This window comes from Cryptomeria japonica, chromosome 5 (assembly GCF_030272615.1).
Source record: "Cryptomeria japonica chromosome 5, Sugi_1.0, whole genome shotgun sequence".
NCBI classification, from domain to species: domain Eukaryota; kingdom Viridiplantae; phylum Streptophyta; class Pinopsida; order Cupressales; family Cupressaceae; genus Cryptomeria; species Cryptomeria japonica.
Window position 1 is genome coordinate 104,057,723 of NC_081409.1, and position 22,269 is coordinate 104,079,991.

Here is a 22,269-nt window from a genome sequence, read left to right on the forward strand (position 1 = left end):
ACAACTTAAGGTGATGACATAAAAATTAATAATGAGAGAGTAAGATCGACCCAGAGAGCAAAGCAGGAGGGAATAAAATGAGGTTGCAATACTATGAAATCTTAAAACAAATGATGACAACTGCCAATTAGGTTTGCCAAACCACCTCCACATCTGAATTGTCCCACCATCAGATCATTTGGGGGTCCAAGTCACATGCCACATTGGACAAGGCATTAGCTTCTCTATTTCCCTCCCGCTTAATATGCGAGATTTTAAAATCTTGGAAGGCACTTAGTTTTGAACATTTAATGTGCCAACACATGGCAGAACCCTTCAAAATTGCATCCGTAATTATCTTAGAGTCCCCTTCAAGATGAAGTTTAGGAATTTTGAAATTACATGCTAGCTCAACTACCAACAACACCGTTTGAGCCTCCGCCTCATTGTTTGTCCCATTTTGCAACCTCTGAGCACTTTTGAACAAAATTTTCCCTTCATCATCACGGGACACACATTCGACTCCTGAAATACTCGAGTTACCTTTTGAGGCACCATCCAAGTTAATCTTCACCCATCCTTCCTTTTTTTGATTTTATCCAAACACCATCAAAGACACCACTCTCACTAAGATTTACCCTAGAAAACCATTAACAGGTCAAAAATCATGTTTATTTAAAAAACAAAAATTATAATCATTTTTTATTTATGCAAAAATAGATTAAATAGACTAGGTACTAATAATATTAAGAATATTTTTCTCAATTCTAAAATTACAATTTATTAACTATGTAAGTTAAATTGTAACACTTAATATTCACCTACCCAACATGGACGCGAATGGTAACGGCAACTGGAAGTGCGATTACGGAAACAGCAAATGGGAGAAAATGGAAACCGCAAATGATGTTATGGAACTGGAAATGCTAAAACGGAAACAGCAAATGATGTTATGGGAACTCAAAGGTTCTCAGTGCTTAGTGTGTGCCGTTTGAGGGCCATCGATTTTTTTTTTTTTGAAGTTCAAATCGCTACCTTTTCCACAATGTATTATGGATCTCGTTGGTGTTTATATGAATTGGTTTAAATGTTGCAGACTAAGGCTATGAGAGCTCAGTGATTTCGGGTACATACAGGGACAAATAGGAGGAGCAGAGAAAGAAAGAAAGGTATTTATGGCTCTCAATTTTTAGACAGAATTAGGAATAGGCAAAATTTATTTTATTTGTCTTGGAGTTTAGTATCTGCCCCGAAAATTGAATTCTATTGTTTGATTTTTATAAATTTTTATTCGTTATTAGTGCAAATAAAACCCTATGTTCCATCGGCCAATGATGCCAATGATTTTCCATACGTTTGGAGTAAGTTATTGAAACCCTAGCCTAGGTTCCAGCTTAATTGTTATAATATGGAGATGAATCGAAACCTAGCGTACATCATCCCGTATTAAAGCTGTCAACCTATTGCCACATGTTTGGAGTAGTGTACAACTCTCAAATTATTACCACATTTTTTGGTGTAGGCAAATGAATCCCTATCTTACAGCACATTAATGGTGCCAGTTCATTCCAACATGTTTGGACCAGCTAAGTGAGATTCTAGTTTACATTTGAGAACATTATTATAATGTACGACAGTTGTATATAAATTTATAATTGAACCCTTGGCGCACAGAGTATGCAAAATAGTACTTTTTCTGAACAGTAAATTGTATTGGTGGTTCCTATCTACTGTACATATTTGGAGCAGCTAATTGAAAATATGTTGGTTTATAATATCTGGATAATTATTTTCTACTGATTTGATTGTGGTTTCTATAGAGTTCCACACCCATTGGAGAAAAAATATATGCATAAAGGCTTAAAGATGTTATAATTGTGGTTTACAATATCTGATTTATTATAATCCAAAGGAATAGAGACACACATCTCAAGCATGGAATCAAAAGTCTCCTGCTATTGGTGCCATCTGTGCAAGGCACCAATGCTGCCTAATATGTCAATACCATGAGTTGTTTTGACAAATGCCAGAAAAGCACAATCCCTAATGTGGAAAGTGCGTTTCAGCCCGAGTTCAGACACCTGTACGGTAAGTCCTGACCATGCTTCCCTTGTGGCATACTGACGAAAATTGTAGAGAGCAACACCAAAGCAAAACTGCAAATGGAAACGGCAAAACAAAGAGCTAAAGCCAAACTGATGCAAAGAAAACAAACAAACTCAGCTTATTTAATATTTGATTCACACAAACCACACACCACAGTAGCATAGTTATTACATTTGGACCTTTGAGCTCTACATGCAAGGCTTTATATGAAGTACTATTGGTGTCCAGGTTCTCATAATACTTTCCCAATGCAATATGATACATCAAAATGATGGAGTATGAAAGATAGGAGTGGGTGGCAGAAAAATAACAACACTTTGGCTGCAAGGTGGTCTCCAATCTGATATTTGCCATAATTGACACTAATGCTAGACCAGAAGGGAAATTCACAACAAGCACCAGCATTTGGTTAAATATCTGCTATATGGTTACTTTTTCTAAAGCAATGAAAAAGTAATAACTTTACCGAATATCTTTAAAACTGTCTCCGATCAGCTTTGCTTCCTCAATGATATTTTTTAACTACCAATCTTTTAAACCATCCTCAAGGCACCCATTAATAATGACAAGAGAATCTACTTTGACATCCAAATGCTTACAATTCAAAGATTTCTCTAATTTCAAACCTTCATGAGTGCTAATGCCTCTGCTTCATTATTAGATTTATGGCCAAGGAAGAAAAAACTACCTTTCACAAATGATCCCATGAGAGAACAGATAATGACCTCCTGTTCTGCAAGTCCCAGATTGCTTTTAGCAGCCTCAGTGAAATTGAGTTTTAAGAAACCTTTCTTAGGGGAAATCTGATGGCTTGCAAGGTTTTTTTTCGTTTTTTCTGATTACCCCATTAATAAGGGAATTTATTTTTTTATTTTATATTATTATGCAAAATATATGTATTTGAAAACCTAAGTTACTGTACCTACTAGAGAAGTTTTTTCGTTTTTTTTACATCTGAAAATTGTAGTTTGAATATTTGTGAACCCCATTAATTCTTATTGATGTTGCCAATACATACCCACATGTTTGGAGCAACCAATTGGATTTAGTTTACAGTTATAACTTATTTTTGTGTACAGTAATAGTATGTAACTTAGACCCTAGGTCTTAGTGTCTTCAAGAAGAAGTACTTTTATTTATTTTTGTTTTCTGTATGAAAAGAGTAGTTTGAAATTTTTTTAAGTCAATAGATTCTATAGAAACCTTGATCTACATAATTAGACATTAATGATGACACCATTTCATTACATATTTTCTTGAATCACCATAAATAGCCACAGTGACATCCATTACAAAAGATATTGGTTACAACATCCTTCCTACACTATTCTGAATGCATTCCTTTGTCATACAGTTAAGACATGCAGCTTTTGATGACCTAGAATGCATTTGGAGCTTGGCAGATCCAAAATTGGCTTGGCGTGTTAGGAATATTGCATAATAGGATGCATATGATAATTATATATTAGATTTGTTATAGTTTGTTTTATATTAGTGGTACGAATATTTTTTTTTATTGAGTTAAAATAACTCAATATATTTAGTGAGTTCATTTATGAAGTTTCCTAAATAATAGGATGTGAAAACTCCTATATATATGTTTGTAATTCATATTATGAGAGTTGTGGAATGAAGAATATTTTTTTTGTGTTAAATTCCTGTGATTGTTTTCATGGTTTCAGAGCAGCACAGTTGAAGAAATCTCTGCATCAGATACCATAGCAGGAGTTTATTACGCAAGCTGTCTCTGGTTTTACATCTCACCAAGTTTTCCTTCAATGTGGCTTTAACGCTGTTTTTTTTAAGAGGTTGTTTACGAGCAAGATTCATAAAGACCTAGTGTCTTGTTGACTAATGTGTTATATGGAAGGGAAGGAGGAAAGTACTGCTGCATAGTTGATGTTAAAATGAGCTCTGTTATTGTTAAAAATAGAACCAGAATGCTAAAAACACAGATAATAGATCCTGAGAAAGCTTAAGAGAACAAGAACACAACAAATTATCCTGGGAAAACCCTCCACCTGAGGGTGAAAAACCCAGCACCAAAAAATAGATTTTATTGAAGTCTCAAAATAAGTACATATCTCTCACACTTAGAAGGCAATCATTTTAACAATGCTTGATAATACTCAAATAGAAGTTGACTATCAGAAATCTGCTTACAAAATAAAGTAGAAGAAGATGCAATAGAATGAATCTGCGCACCCAAATGTTCACCGCTGAACATAAATGATCAACTCTGAAAATAAGAGCAGATACAAAGTCGCAGCAGAAGACCTTTCAAAGAATGTCGATCATCTTCTAAATGACCCACGGCACATGAATAAATAACATGTTACAAAAACCCGATAAACTCCTCAAGAAGAAGGCGAAAGACAAATCATAAATAACGGTGTCAGTTACACACTGACATACTCAATGAGCTGGCGGACTTTAAGAAAAGAACCGTTTTCCAGATAATACAAGTCGGTTGTTGATATATGTAGCTAGGTCGGAGCCCTTCTAGGGCCGACCTAGCACACCTAGCACGTTTGGATGACTAATGGGCCCGTGGCCTTAGTCATGTCCTATTATCCTTATCTTGATGTAACGTGTTGGGGTCTTGTAACGTGTGGACCTAATTTGGCGCCACCTCAATGCATTTGTTTGTAATTCCTCATGCTAGCTGACTTGGAAAATCAAAAGGCTAAGTCGCCTATATATATACAAGTCAGCATTCATTGTTAATATATACATTATCACTCAGCAAACCTATCCTATCAATGAACTACTTTGGTGATCAGCGAATTATAATCAGAGGTTAGCGAACTGCATTTAGAGGGCAGCGAACCTTGTCAAGACACAGCGAACTCTCTTGAAGGACTGCGAACTGGTCTGTAGAAGGCAGCGAACATTATCTAAGGGCCAGCAGATCAACCTTGTAGACAGCAACCTCAATCTGCCTTCCTCCTTGTCACAGCAACAGTTGTATTGCAGATAAGTTCATAATTGCTATCTGCCCTAGGGTTCTGTGCATATTTACTGACAGCTTCATGTGTTGAAGCTCATTGTAAACTCTGTTGATTATAGCCTAATCTAGATAATTTGGTTGCTGGGTTTTTCCTCCAAGAGGGAGGTTTTCCCAGGGTACATGTGTGTTATGTGCATGATTTACTTAGCATTCTGATTTTCATTCTACATTGCTAATCTGATTACTTAAAGTCAACATGGTATCAGAGCCTAGGTTTGCATGTGTAGTGATCAGATTTACAGCCTGGACTTCTCTGTGACAGCTAGGGTTTTCAGATGATTACATGCACAGTCAAGGTCCTTCATCTGCATCAATGGATTCCTCATCCTCTTAGTATGTTAGAACCTTCAAAGATGATGAATCTCAATTTATTTCAAGGGAGATAGGTAAGTGAAGTTGTAGGTGATTTGAAGCTACCTTAAAACTTACCTTATTTTGATACTTGCTGTCATCCTTATATATACCTGCTATCACTTATATATTCAATGTATTCATGGCTGAATAGTGATAGTGTATATATATGGATGTGTATTAGGATCCGAGTATAGGTAAATGTCTTCTAGCTATATGTCTGAATCTGTGTGTTGAGGGTTTGTAAGGGTTGGTGTTTTGTTTTACTATATCATGTCTCTAAGGTAACCTAATATCTATCTCAGATAATGTTTTCAGATTATGTCTCTCTGAAGAAAGCATTCATGCATGACCTGAGAAGCCCTACCTCAATCAAATATTGTCATCGGACTAATTCTGAAAGTCTACCTTTCATCTCTCTCTTTTAAGATGCTATGGGTCCACTTCGTAAGTAAGAATGAATCATCAGGTCTGTGAATTCTTTATTTAGATAGGGTTTTAGAGGGAGTCTTGATATCTTTTAATATCTCATTTCATTCTTGGGTTCTAATCATTATGGTTTAATAGAGGAATTGATAATATATATCTAATCCATATTCCTTGTGTATTGCAAAATGTCTATTTATGATGATACTAACCATGATACACTGGGTGTATCATCCACCCTCAGCGGAGTGCAAGGTGGTAGTGCTCACTCACCCTCTGCGGAGTGCAAGGTGAGTCCACCCTTTGCGGAGTGCAAGGTGGCAGTTCTTTCCACCCTCTGCGGAGTGCAAGGTGGCGGTTATTTCTCATCCTCTGCGGAGTGCAAGGTGAGTTCACCCTCTGCGGTGTGCAAGGTGATAGGTTGTTCTTCTCAGTGAAGAAGCTTATGTATCCTCTGCGGTTGTGCATGATTTGTGTTGTATGGATATATATATCCTTGAGTATTAATTATTGCAGGTGTGCATATGGAAAGGTCTCTATCATCCTCTGCGGATATGCATGATGAAAGATCATGGTGTTACATGCAGGTCCCCAAGAAAGTGTAAAGTAATGAAGAGTTGGCTTCATCCTCTGCAGGCATTGCAAGAGAAGATCATGTAAAGTTTCATTGTAATGTAATTCCGTGATCAAATCACAAATTGCATATTGATTGTACTATTAGGGCTGGGCCCTAATCCTAAACCTTGTAAATGTTCATGCCATGGGTTTTTCCATGAGAATTTGGCTATGTATTTATTTTCCTCCCTAGTTAAGAGGGAGTGTTTTTTTTTTTTTCTGTAACTAGGATAGGAAAATAAAAAGGATTCGGATTGCCTTAAGGTATCACTCGAATCCTTATAGGGCTGGGCCCTTCTTCATTATTATATATGCGAATCAGATCTGCAATAAAAGTGCGAAATATATCTGCTCTCCTTTGGTGTGAAGATACCTGATCTATGGATGCGACTCTGCTCTGATTAATGCGAATTTAAGTCTATTGTTCATGCTGAAGAAGGCACGGTTATGCTGATTACAAACTCAGGTCTACTCCCCTTGCTTCTTCTGCCATAGTTGGTATAGGGACATCTCAGGAAGAGCAAAGGTCAAATGAAGACTTCCTTTTCTAAAAGGAGGAAATGCTAGAGGGAGCTTGACATCTTTAGCTTCTGAGGTAGCTTGTCAAGCTCAAAGGGAGCCGGTTTCTTTCAGCTTCAGAGGAAGCTTCATCTTTTGGGTAATGCATTCTTCTCTGGCAGAAGTCTAAGGTTAGAGCCCTCATTCCACCCTCTGCGAGTAGGTATGGTGGATCCACCCTCTGCAAGTAGGTATGGTGGTGATGCACACTTCTCTGGGAGAAGTTTGAGGTGAAAGCCCTCCTCCATCCTCTGCGAGTAGGCATGATGGATGTCATTCCATGATGCACTTGTGCTTGTTCACCCTCTGGGAGTAGCTATGGTGAACGTCATCCATGGGAATAGCCACGGAGGTTGTATTCATTTGCATTTTTATGGGAACAACCATGTATCTCGAATCTTGAGAAGGTCTCCTTCCTAGCTAAGAGGGAGTGTTGATACATGTAGCTAGGTCGGAGCCCTTCTAGTGCCAACCTAGCACACCTAGCACGTTTGGATGACTAATGGGCCCGTGGCCTTAGTCATGTCCTATTATCCTTATCTTGATGTAACGTGTTGGGGTCTTGTAACGTGTGGACCTAATTTGGCGCCACCTCAATGCATTTGTTTGTAATTCCTCATGCTAGCCGACTTGGAAAATCAGAATGCTAAGTAAATCATGCACATAACACACATGTACCCTGGGAAACCTCCCTCTTGGAGGAAAAACCCAGCAACCAAATTATCTAGATTAGGCTATAATCAACAGAGTTTACAATGAGCTTCAACACATGAAGTTGTCAGTAAATATGCACAGAACCCTAGGGCAGATAGCAATTATGAACTTCGAAAATGAAGAGCACGAGAATTACATTAATACGGCAGCATGATATCTACTGAAGTTATAATCTTTAACAGTTATTACCCAAACAAGATAAAAAGAGTAGTAGGGCGTCAGTGCTAGTGCTTCCTACGTTGTAATTTTGCACGAGCATATGGATTGAGACCTTTCCATCAAATTTTGAGTTTGTTTCTTTGTGTGGGAAATGGTACCTACGTCTTGTTTTCAGATCATTGAGGGATTGATATTCCTTGGGTCCTTTTATTGGTGTAGATAGGAGAATTGATTTCCTTCTCAAATTAACTACTGCACCATTCACCATGAATTACCTGATGAGGAGAATCTATGGAGAATAGCCGCTTCCATTGGATTTTTGGGAGTATGCATTAGTCTTGTACCATCTCTTGATGGTTAAGTATCTGTATGCATCTCATATAGAAAACATTCTCACTTGTGTAGTGTTCATTTTTATACATTGGCATCTCCTTTGGTGTGCATTTAAAGTTGGCAGTTTGCTAAAGGATGCTTTGAAGGAGTGTAGCATGTTATCAAATTATTCAAAATTGGCCCATATCTCATAGTAATTTATTGAGATAATAAATATCTAGGCATCGAGTGTGACATAGCGTAGGATAACCACAAAGGAGTTGGTATGTATTGTGGCAGGATGTTTGATCTGAAATGAACATACTATTGTCTTTGATATTTGGAATGTAAAAAATTTCTAAGAGATAGAAGCAGCAGCGCTTGAGAGAGCAGGACAATGAGAGGCATTTGAAAGGTTGGCAATGATCTTTGAGCAGCTATAGTGAAATTGGATTCCCTGTGCATGTCTTCCTCATTGAGTGGATCATGCTTTGCAAGCCATTCTCAATATCAATATTATCTCATGCTTTTTCTTGTTATTGGTGCTATTTCTAGTTTGTCAGTGGTGTGTGATGCCCCCTTCTGGGGATATACTTGATTTTTGTCCAAAAAAACAGTTACAATAATACAATTTATTTACAAATAGTATTCTATAATAAAATTACATAATTGCAATTAAATTTAGAGAAAAGTGTAATTAATTAACATCAAGCATTAAAATATCAAGGATCTATGATCATATACAAATAATCCCTATTGAAAACAAAATATCCTGAATTCATTTGTATCCATTTCATAGCTTATTTCCAATAGCCAACCATCTTAGGAATCTATTGGAAAAGCTTGTTGGGATGCCTAGAGATTGTCCTCCTCAAATAAGTCCAAGGGCACGGAATGAGCCTTCGAGTCATTGGCCCCTTGGTCCACAAGAATGGCAGGACCTCTAGTCCATCCATCTTGGGTTTGGCATACTTGATGAGGGGATTGGTATTGCTGCATCTCCCTAACAAACATTTCACATTGATTTCAGATATGATTGTTGATGGAAATCAGATAAATAATTACTAATCTTATATTTCTTGTTATGACGTTGTGAGACTATCTTCCTCAACCAAGCTTAAGGGCACAAAATGAGCCTCCAAGTTATTCGGCTCCTTGGCTCACAAGTATGGCAAGACCTTCAGTCCATCCAACCTGGGTGGCATGCTTGATGAGGGAAGATCAGTACCCCAAGGGTACAGAATGAGCTTCCGAGTCATTCGGCCCTTTGGCCCACAAGAATGGTAGGACCTCCAATCCATCCATCTTGGGGTTGGCGTACTTGATGGGCAATGTCTATCCAGCACCCATATTGTACCATTAATCATTTTTAATAATTAATTGATAAATAAACACTGGTTAAAGTTTAATTATTAATTAAAAAATACGGTCAATGATACAATATGGGTGCTGCATAGACAGAAGTTACTTGATGAGGGAATCAGTATTGTTACATCTCCCTATCAAACATTTCACATTGATTTCAGATATGATTGTTGATGGAAATCAGATAAATAACTACTAATCTTATATTTCTTGTTAGGATATTGGGAGACTATCTTCCTCAACCAAGCTTAAGGGCACAAAATGAGCTTCCAAGTTGTTCGGCCCCTTGACCCACAAGCATGGCAGGACCTCCAGTCCATCCAGCTCAAGGTGGCATGCGTGATGAGGGAAGACCAGCACTGCTACATCTCCTTAACAGATTTATATATAAATAAATAGTAAATACAATAATATTGCATACCAATCACTTTCCTTAATATTATAGATTGCTGTACTTTTTTCTTAAAATCTATTCAAATCAGACTTGATCATTCGGTTGTTGTTGAATGATTGATATTTGTATGAACAATTGATTGATTGAATGAATTCCTTTGATTGTGTGATTTGAGGTATTGGTGAGATTAGATGATTGATAAGTGGTGATGTAATGAATGCTGGTTTGATATATTGGTGAATGATATATGAATGAATCCTGATTTGATAGAGTGGATTGCTGATTGATTGTTTGCTTGATTTGATAAGTGACGAGTGCTTTTGTGGATTCACGAGTGATGATTGATAAGTGATTCTTGAATGATTGGAATGATCTCTTTTATACTTATTGGTGAAAGGGTCACAACCTGTCATAAGACTTGAGTCACCACTCTCCACTGCTACCCTTTGAGAGGTAACAAATTATTTTCCAAATTGTTCTCTCTTCTATCCCCTCTTCAAATGAAACCTTCCCCCCTTTATATCTTACAATGTGAGGGAGAAGTCACACTTCTTCATCATGTCTACCCTTTGAAAGAGTACAACCTTTCATAGTTTATGCCCTTCGAAATAGTAACTTCCTTATCTTCTTCCCATTTCTTTCATCTTTCAGCAATCCTTTCTTGATTCATATACTCCATTCTCTCCTCTTGATACCTTGTTTTCAAGAAATGATTTACCTTTTGTACCTTTAATCCTTCAATAGTCATAACTCTTTATTTCATGCCTTTTGACCATTCATTGAACTTAATTAATTTTTTATTTATATTTTATAATGTTGTTTTATTTTATTTTATCTATTTTTATTATATATATTTCAATTTATTATTAGTCGATAGGCTATATATGGTGGGAGTGCCCACTTGAATTGCATGATGTTTCATGTTGGATTGTTTTCTCGGCTAATCTCACACTTGAATTTTATCATAAATTTTTGGTGACAAATTTTATGTCTTAAGTTTTAGACTGTGTTGGAGTAAATTAATAATCTACTCTATGCTAAAGTCCAACCTTATTGTAAATACACTATTCCACCGAGGCTGAGGGGATTCAAACAGCAAACCACCGTATTAACATGGTGTTGCAACCGTCATTGCGTTGTGAGGTGAACCCCTATTGTAAATACATTTTGTTTAGTTTAGATTTCTAAATTAATTTGATTCATTAGTATTTAAGTTTATATATATTAAAATCACTTCATTTATTGTATAAATAATTACCACAAATAAATGTAGTTTTTACATTTGAGATTTTTACCCTCCACTATATTATTCGAAGTATATTTTATTATCCGTGCAACCATTGCACCTCGTTTTTGTGCAAAAAAACACATTGCTTAAAGGCCATTGGGATTCCACTGGTTTTTATCATGCCAAGTTTTTTACGAGTGGGAAAGGAGGAAAGCGAGCAGCACCGACACCCATTCAAATTTGCAGAAGCTACTGTGTATAAATGTAACAGGCACATCGTGACCAATGACAATGTATCTCTGCTCTCCACGGTCCCCATTGATGTTCATGTGGTCTGTTATCGAAAGTTTACCCCTGTTTAGCGGTCCATTGTGGCGCATTACCTACAGATGCTTTCTGTTAATTCTTGGTGAAAGTATACTGAAAAGTACCAAATCACTGCCTCTAATCAGGCTACTGTGAGCATTGCAAGGCTTGGGAACTGGAAGTAGAAAATTGATGAAGCGTATTCCCGGGGGAAGTCATTAAAGAGGTCTAACATAGCTTCTCTGGTTGAGAGCTCTGTTACAGAAGCTTCACCTTGGTCAACGTGCCTTACCACTGTTCTGGAATGGTCATCAACATTACCACTATTTTGGCTGGAGTTGTGACAAATCCATTCAGCAGTGGTTATTTTCAATGCAATGCTACAACGCCTGTGGACTCAATGGGCATCGGTTTTTCCTTCCTGCAATGTGGGATTTTGCTAAATAAGATAGCTAATGAGATTGGAGAGAGAGAGAGAGAGAGAGAGAGAGAGAGAGAATGAGAGAGAGAGAGAGAGAGAGAGAGAGAGAGAGAGAGAATGGGACATACATTTAGTAATTCTTTATTATTTATACAATGATGGAAGCAAACTGAAAATGGGACATACACGTAGTAATTCTTTATTATTTTTACAATGATGGAAGCAAACTATGTTATATTATAGCTCTTTATTTTGTCTCACCTGTTCACCATCGATTGATGGTAAATATAAATATTAACAATTTTTGGACTTAAAATTGTCCATGGTAATAACAATATTTGGATTTTAAACATTCCATGGTAATTAAATATTATTAATAGCATTCACATCAAACGATCAAACTTCTTATCAGAATAAGTACGAAATCTAAAAGTGCATTAACAAATAAATTTGTCCCAATCTAAAAGAGTATTAATATCGTCCAATATAATATTTGAGGCTTTTCAGGGAATGTGAAAGAATTTAAGCTAAAAAAATTGATTTGAAGAGAATGTCAAAATTAATTAATATTCTAAAAATGTCACAAAGAAATAATTAGTTGTATGTTATTGTTATTTGTGTCTAATGTTCTTTGTCGTTTTTTTACTTTGAACTTAATTTTTTCTGTATAGTATAAATTAAATTAATATATAAAGATTATTAAATACAAATTATCAAATAAATTTAGAACATATTTATAAATTATAGATCAGAAATTATGGATTATAAATTAAAGAATAAATGAATGAATTCAATTTTAAATATATAAATAAAATATATGTGAAATATGATATAATTAAAACAAGCAATATTGAAAGAAGTAAATTTCACATTATATGACATAGTTATATCTGACATCCTATAAGTGAAGCATACAATATTGCAAATAAATAATTAAATCTCTCATTTTATAAATGGTGTTTGCATATTTAAATTTAACAATTTACATATATGTTGTACATATTGTTTAGGAGATAAAGCAATTTTTTTTTATCATTGTTTTTCATTTTTTAAATTATTTCAATTTTGCTGTAATAAAAATATGATTTCATGTGTTATTAGTGCATTTAAATATTGTTTCATTGTATTCGAAGATGAAGATTTTAATTGGTACTCGTGAACATGTCACAAATCTGTGAATTTTGGCAATTCTTGAAATTTTGTGAGGCTATCAAAAATTATAACTAATTTGGGATCCATGTAAATAAATTAAAAAATCATCATTTTTCGAAATACATGGTGAGCTTTGGTGGTTTTTTCTTTTTCTTTGTGTTTGTTGGTTCAAAGGATAAGTAAGCAATTTTCTTAATTCAATTTGTTGAATGCAGATCAATTTTGCCTATTCATGCATGCTTCCTAAAAATTTATTCACTGTATATGGTCTCCAACTTCGGTTTGGATCTGAGGGTTTCACAGTGGTCAAACGCCTTGAAAATATGGTGGCGGCCATGACTTTTATGAAAGCGAGAAGTGCTATTCAATAAACCAAGTATCCCTCATTTTAGTCATCCCCCATCTTATAGAACTCCAAATCTTTTAGCATATATTACTATCGGTGTAACCATTGCACCTTCATTTGATGTAAGTGCTAGTCAGTAGAACCCTTTTAACGTAGCCATTAGGGCCTCTTTTAAGATATCATTTCAAGACATCACGTGAGTTTAACATTAAAAGGAGGGGGGGCACTAAGGATATAAATATTATATGAAGAGTTTATCACTACTTGAAAATAAAAGTAAGGACCTAAATAAAATTACCACAAATAAACGTAGTTTTTACATTTGAGATTTTTATACTCCACTATATTATTCAAAGTATAGTTTACTATCGGCGCAACCATTGCACATCGTTTTGGAGCAAGTGCTAGTTATAAATAGTGGGCTTATAGAGTGAAGACACGTAGAAGGATGGGACTCAAGAATCCCAATAGGGTTATGATTATATAGGGGCTGTCACTTTATAAACATGGGACCCAAATCAAAAGGGGTTTTGCCCTACCATGCAAGCCTATAACAAAGACGGTTGATTTAACAAAGTTGCCATAGGTTATGCCTTAAATTTGCAGGGGCCACACCAAAACTGATGCTCCTCAATAATAAAAATTGTGCAATATATATTTTTATTTAAGGTTTTGAAACTGAACTGATACCTCTTGAATTTGGCACTAACAATATAGATGCATATTTGATACAAAATGTCCAAGATGCCATTGAATAGATAAGCAATCCTAGGGTTTTTGGACATTTCAGATGTAATGGTAGGGTTCAATTTGGTCCAAAATACACAAGATGTTGAATGATTTGTGGATGCCCAAAATAAAACCCTTCTTTCAAACCCTTGCAGATCTCACCTCTGAAGCCCAAATTGGACAAAATGAAAGGCAAAATGAGCAATATTAGAGCTAAATTGGGTGCTATTCTGAGAGATGCTGCTTATAAATTCAAATCAAGCTATTGAATGCAGCTCTGGGGTCTTATAGGCCAAATTGGAGATAAGGGTTTTACTAACCCTGTTTTGGAAATATGTATTTTTTGATCTGCTTGATTGTTGTTTGGAGGAACAGTTGAACATAATCGATTGGCAGCAGAATGCATAATGGTCACTGCAGAAATGTTTTTGAGGAAGAATTCTAGGAAGATAACAATGGAGATAATGCAGGAATATGTACTTGTCTTTCAGCTCTTCAGAAGACAAGCCACCCTGCCTGAAAGCTCTGTTTTTGGAACAATGCAAGGAGAGGAGTGAAATTTTCTTATCTTTCATCCTTTACCTTGTCACACTAGCTCAACAGAGGCCCAGAATATCATGGAAGAAGTAGCTAAGCCTATTCAGACTTTTGGGAATGCTTTGGGATTTTGGAAGCTAATAGCAAATTTCCATTCATTTAGCTTGAAGATGAAGAAATTGCAGTGAAGAACATGGCAGTGATTTAGAAATGGATTGGTGTTGAAGAAGTGTTAAATGTGGATTTGTGTAAATTGAAATGCACTTCTTGCTATTCCTTCTGTATTTCAGTATCAATTAGACAATGGAGATACTGGTTGTAACATTCTGCTCTTTGACAGCCTTGGTTAGAACTTTTGTAGAATTCTAGTGGAAAAGTATATCCGAATGCAGGCTCAAGCACACATTCCCAGACAGGTTGTGGTGACACTGGAGGACAGATACGTGGCTTGACACCACAGAATGGAAGCAGTTTATCTGCATATTGGAGGCTCTTGGAGGACATGGAAAGGGGGCAGTGATTTGCCCAATGTGTGAAATTGTATGTTAGACAAAATGTAAGTAAACAATGGCCCAAAGGCAAAAAAAAATCCATCAGTGAGAGCATGTGTGTGTAGGAACTAGGGCATGCATTTATTCTGGGTTTATCCAAAGCTTTTAGTATACTTCCAACTTGCCTTTGCTTTGTTAAGTGTTGAAAGTCTCAATTGGGCGTGCCAGACATATGATACCTTACCAAGTGACCCATATGATTTTGACTTGTAAAGACTGTTTCAAGCAATAGACTGTTGTGATATCTTGTTAAATGTGCTAGTTGTTGTTGTTGTTGTCTCCATCTAAGTGTGGCAGCAGAATGAACATATTTTTGAGTTTTCAGTATATTTATCTATCTGTAATGATGTGCAAATTTCATGAATAAATTGCTTCTTTTCAATGTTTTTCAACAAAATCTCTTTTGCCATTTATAATATATTAATGGTGTTTTCTTTTGTCCAGAGTTGAACTTCTGAAACGGCGTAAAAAATCCCCTGGTTTGGAGAAACAACTCTATAATGTAGCAAGGCACTTGGAGGAAGGTTTATTTAAAGAAGCTACTACAAAGGTATATCTATGTAGACAATTATTAAATAATAGTTGCTTGTAAGATTGTTGACCAAAATTTCAGTTCAATGTGCATAACTTGGAGTGGAGGTTTGTACCTTCTTCTTTTACTTGGACGTTCTTCTTCTTGTGCTGAGTCATGTATAGAAGCTACAGAAGTTGCTGGCAAATTTATTTTAGTTCCAATTGTACTGTTAAAATTTGAAGATTTTGGCACAACATTCACATAATCTATTGCTCCTCTGAGCATAGCCATTTGCACGTTGCTTTGTAATATAATGGTGAACAGGTCCACAAACAGGGCAACTGTTTTTTTGGCATTGTTGATGATGAATTAGAAGCCTCCAAGATCCATGACATGGATAACTACACTGTCACAACATGTTGTCTCGTGTGCCCACAGCTCCTGCCCTACAATGCAATTAGGAGTTTGGCATTCTAGAACTCTACATCTACTGATATAGTACAAAAAAACATGGATAACTACACTGCGTGTCACAGCTCCCGCCCTACAATGCATTTAGGAGTTTGGCATTCTGAAACTCTACATCTACTGACAGTGCAAAAAAAGCAACCACATTCGTTGTTTATATTTTTGCATTTGGTGTTGTTCAGAACTAACACTGGCAGCATACTGCTAGAAGCAGATCCAGCATTCCCAGGCCTTGGTTGGGATGTTGAGTTGTAGTAATAGCATTTCTTGAAACTTCTTGTGATGGTTGCTGTTCTTTTACGACATCTTAATCCATTAGCTGTGGCGATTCCGCCTGGGATGATTGTTGATGCTTTATTATATTAGAAAATTGCTGTGTATGATGATGCTTCTCTTGTGCTTGCAACTCCTGCTTTCCTTGCAGCCAAACTTTTGGCTTAACTTGAGCTGCAACATCATTATAAACATTATTAGACTCTGCTTCTTGTTGATCATGACTTGATGAGACCTGTAGTTTGTGCAATTTCTGAGATTGTACTTGACTGAGATGTTGAAATTTTTTAGAGTTATCATTCAGTTCCTCAGATTGCTGAGTTGTATTATTGACAGTACGCTGCTGTTGTTGGCTTGTTGGTAGTGAAAGAGTTTTTTTTTCTTCCAATTCTTTCTTTAGTGCTCCATTCTGATGTGTTATGGTACCTGAATGTCTCTGACCAGAGACCATAAATTCAGATTGATTGTGAAGTGCACCTCTTCTTTCTACAGGTAGTTGCTATTGTTGACTGTTGTATTTGTTGATGCACATGTCTGTTGATATGTACGTAGCTGTTGCTGATAGTGACTCTGGTTTTGCTGATACCCTAGCTTCTTCTGCTTTGGTTGATTGATTGACCCCCCTTTGGCAAGAAAGATAACCCATGCGGACTACTCATTTTCTGTGATTGATTCTGTTGGTATTGCTGTAGTGCTGGCAATATTTGTTGCTGTGAAGGCAATCTAGGGACAGGTATCATTTTTGTTGATTGTAACCCAAAGGATTTCCCATTCAAGTTAGGTGCTACTGGAAGTACACTGTATGATACAGGTCCATATAAGTTTCCAGAACCAGCAAGATCGGCTGCATTCATTGCATAACCATTACCAGATAATGGAACCACTGGATTGGTCGTTGCAGCTGCAATGCCGGTGTTTAGAATGTTTAGAATAATTCTATTGGATAATTGAATTGCATAATGCTGGGGTACCATTCATCAAATTCTGATTATTTTCTGCCATATGTATCCTGCAATTCATGCTTCCATTTGCTAAACCATAGAAAGAATTTTTCCACTGCATGTTATTAACACACATTTGACCACTCATATTCTTATAGAAGTGCCTATTTGCATCCCCAGTAATTTGCTGTGGAGTGGTTCCTATGTAGTTAACAGTCGAATAACCCACTCCATCAGAGGGAGATTTTCCTAACCCAGAGGTTGGAATCATTTGACTCCTGAAACCTATTGTAGGCATTAGCTAGTTTGCTGCACTTATGGACATGCTTCCAACTCCCCGCTGACATTGAGGCATGTTGCCATGTTGAGAAACTTGTGTATGATATTCCCATTTTTTAAGTATTGGTAATGTTTGAAGAAGTGTATCCAAATTATCAAGGAAAGTAAGTTTAGTAAATACATGTCAGCACAGAACAAAATTGAAAATTTTGTCAAACAATTACAGAATCCAAGTGCAGATCATTACACCATAATTGACTATAAAATTATGGTAGTGTATGTTAGCAGTCAAACAATTTTTAATATATGCCATGCTACTTGAAACATGGTTAAAAGGATGCAATCAAAGTAGAGAGAAAACCAGAAATACACGAGACCATATAGAAAAATGGATTTTACCCTCTAAAACCAGTCGGAAGTGGCATTTGTACATCTTCCAAGCATTTCCTTGGAACTGATAATAATTACAAGTATGGGAAACTTACTCGATTCGTTTCCTATATTCTTAGTGCTCTCTAGCTTTGAATACTTGCAACCTTACAACTTGTGAATCTTGCCTGGAATTCCTTTTTTATGTATTGTACTCTCACGCTGTGCTTGGTAGATTGTTCCTGTAGACATCTAAAAATGGTCAACGCTTGTCGATTCATACTTTAACATTTGCGCATTGCCTTATTTTAGGGTTCTTGCGTCGCATTAACATTTCTTCTATGTTGTGCACTTGGTCTTTATCATTTGCGAGCATCGAGTCCTCCTTCTGCATTCCTCATTCTTCTCGCTTTTGAATTAGGGTTTTGTCCTTTTATCAATCTTGTCGTTTTGTGATCGATTTGTCATTGATCCTCATCCTTGTCAATCTCGTTAATTTTGCGATCGATTTGTCATCGATCGTCGTCCTTCTTAATCATGTCAATTTGGATCAATTAGTCATTGTTCCTCGTCAATTGGCGCATTTATCAATCAAATCATTTATCAATTCAAAATCATGATCGAATCGACATCAAATCAATCTTACATCAAGACCTAATTGTCGTCCTTGCATTTCTAATTTATCTTCTAGGGTTTCATGATTTATTCATTTAACCTTGTTTGTCATTTTCTCTCCATTTTCCCTCTAGGTTAAATAATTTATTTATTTATCCTAAGTCTTCTTGTCACAATTAAATGTTTATTTAATTGGCTAATTAATTCCTCCTATTTTTGTAAATTAATTAATGAATGAAAAATTATTAATTAATTTACCTAATTTTCATCAATTTCCTAAATTCCAAGTCATCATTTCTAACCTAATTTTTTAATTCCTAAATGTCTATTTCTATTTCAAATTCTTGTCATAATCCTTGCATAGCAATTTGTCATAAATTGTTATAAATTGTCATAAACCCTTACATAGCAATTTGTCATACACTTGTCATAATTTTGCTATTCTTGATTTGAATTTCCATTCGAATCACTTTCATGCTAATCTAATCTTTTCTCCAATTTGTCTATAAATTGGATGAATTTCTTCAATCAAAGCTCCTGGTCGAATCAATCACGCTTCTAGTACCCTTATGCTGTCATGCTATCTTGTCAATCTTGCTTTCATCTCATGCATATGCACTTGTAGGTGAGATCCACAAAAGAAAAGCTATTTGAAGGAGAAAGAAGGACAATGGAGCCACATGAAGGAGACATCTGCATTTGGTTTGCTTAGTTTTCATTTTGAATGTCTTGTTTTCATGTTTTCATTGAGTGTAATTAGGATTGGTCATTGCAATTTAGTTTTTCGTGATTGAACTAGGCCAAATTCCCATTTGCTTTGATGATTTCCAGATTCCTATCTACAGTTCCCAATACTCCAAGTGACGGTACATTTGCTATGGAATGTCTCCAATTGATACAATCAAACCTCCTTTGTTACATAAATACTCTAAAGTGGGAATTGGAAGAGCGAACATCAAATTTTTCACCCCATATTCCTATTTCTGTTGTCGTGGGGATGCTGCCCCTTAGTGCAGACCAGCAATTTTGTATTGCCCCTTCAGGGATCTAGTAGTTTTGAAATCAGCAGTTTCAAAACTGTACCCATTGGATCTCAAAGTTTTTTACTGTTGATTCCTAGCATACATTTCTACACCTGAAAATTCAGAGATGACTCCACTTGCTGATGTACCATCTTTTGGCAGATCCTTAAGGATCGGGTGGCTGGGAGGAGGGGGCAGAGAGAGAGAGAGACAGTCTCAATCAAACAAAAGAAACACATGTCACTTCCAAGTTATCTAAAAATGGAGAACGGCCTGTGGAATGCTGATAAATGCTCTTGATATCCTCATATTGAGATCATTTGACCACACACATTAATGGTTAGCTGTCAACTTATAAAATCTCAGACTTCAGGCAGAATTCATATTCACCTAAAAAACAATGATTTCCATTTGTGGCAGGGGAACCGATCTAGCCAGGTTAGATCTCTAAACAATAAAGAAAACAAGCAAATGAGCTGTTGCAACAATGCCTTTCAAGAGTTGAATTTAAGCACTGGATCTAAATTAATTAGTCCAAATGTTTTTTTCTTGTGTCAACTTGAGCATTGCTTTGTACAAGAAAGACTAGACAATAATGCACCTTTTTATCGAGCATCATTCACACATGACAAAAGTACAATGGCACAATGCTTATTATGTATAGGAAACGAATAATTCTTCCCAAACAATCTAAAAAAATTAATAAATAAATTGAATATTGTATCGATGGTAATTATAAGTACAAATAAACAATTGAAAGTTAGATTTGATTGCAGTTGACCACATGACACATCTTATGGGTGATATGCTATTCAAACTGTTCATATTTTACCTAAAAATATACTAGAGATTTAATAAGAACTGGAAAATTTTTAATGGGGTATTTGAAGATAGTTTCTTTCATGAATAAACAGCCATTCCATATAGAACTATATTGGCACATTGAACTGAAATTTTGGTCAACAATCTTACAAGCAATTGTTATTTAATAACTGTCTACATGAAGTAACTTCTTTAAATAAACCTTCCTCCAAACACCTTGGTACATTATAGAGTTGTTTCTCCAAACCAGGGGAATTACAACAAATGTGGCTGCCTTTTTTGCATCATGTTAGTAGATGTAGAGTTCCAGAATGCTGAACTCCTAATTTCGTTTTAGGATAAGAGCTGTGGGCACATGTTACCACATGCTGTGACATTGTGTAGTTATCCATGTTGTCGTGGATCTCAAAAATTTCTAATTCATTATCAACAACGCCATAATAACAGTTGCCCTATTTGTGGACCTGTTTGCTATTATATTATGAAACATCATGTGAATGGCTATGCTCTATCATCAAATCTTGGAGCAATAGATTGTTTGAATGTTGTGTCAAAATCATAGTGGAACTAAAATAAATTTGCCATCAAGTTTTGTAGCTTCTATACATGACTAAACATAGGAAGGATAGCGTCCAAGTAAAAGAAGAAAGTTTGAATGTTCTTCTCCAAATTATGAACACCGAGAAGCTGAAAGTGCAATGGTATATATGACAAGTCCAAGTGAGGTGCAAGCAATTATTGAAATGCAAACTCAAGATTTTCAGCCAAGTGAACATGATGCAGGTATGATAATATCTTATGTATTGATATGACAAGTCCAAGTGAGGTGCAAGCAATTATTGAAATGCAAACTCAAGATTTTCAGCCAAGTGAACATGATGCAGGTATGATAATATCTTATGTATTGAAGTCATCTAAAGAAGAACCAATATATGTGAAGATAGAGTAGTCTGCTAGTCCACAACAAGGATCTAGCCAAAAATCTGGGGAATTCAGGAATGATATTTGTCAAAGTTTACATGCTGAACATGGGCATATACAAGGGAAATAGGTCAAGGCAGAACTTGCAATGCCTTATATTGGAAATGTCCCTGTGTAAGTTAAGCGAGAAGTTGTGCAGGATAAACATGAAACTATAATTGGTATCCCCCTCGCTGATAATTCAGCTTCAGAAAAATTTGCTAAGCCAAAGATTAAAGGTGTTTCTTTAACAGAGCTTTTCACCCCTAAGTAGATAAGGGAACATGTTTAAGGGCTGCGATAGTGGGTTGGTATTAGTAGGTCTGTATGAGAGCTTGTTAGGATGATATTTGCTTCCTATTAATTGGTGTATAATGTAATTATCTAGCCATTAGTATGAACTATGAAGACATCATCAAGCAGAAAATGCAAGCATATTAATCTATATTTGTTAGAAAAAGTAGTAAATTCATTTTCATTTGATATTCAATACACAATTCTTATTATGAAAACATTAGCCATACTTTGTTTTGATAAAAAACTATTCATTTGTTTTAACTTTATGCTCTTATTGTGTGATACACTACCAAATAAATAGGATTTTTTTGGTTGATGAATTTGTATAATCATTAGTCACTTTATGTTCAAGGCTATCAAATTGTTTCTTATGGGCCTTTTCTTGTTTCTTCTGGGATTTTGCAAATTTGGTACCTTTTTATATGGTTTGAGAACCTATATTGTCTTCAT

At 35.9% G+C, this 22,269-nt stretch overlaps 1 long non-coding RNA gene across 1 annotated transcript; it reads left to right on the top strand.

Moving 5' to 3' along the window:
* Nucleotides 1-789: 789 nt before the first annotated feature.
* LOC131067518 (uncharacterized) lies at nt 790-21,998 on the top strand. The gene is made up of 4 exons (XR_009111822.2): nt 790-945; nt 1,076-1,148; nt 15,704-15,809; nt 21,346-21,998. It is a non-coding gene; the product is annotated as an uncharacterized LOC131067518 (long non-coding RNA).
* The last annotated feature ends 271 nt before the right edge of the window (nt 21,999-22,269 follow it).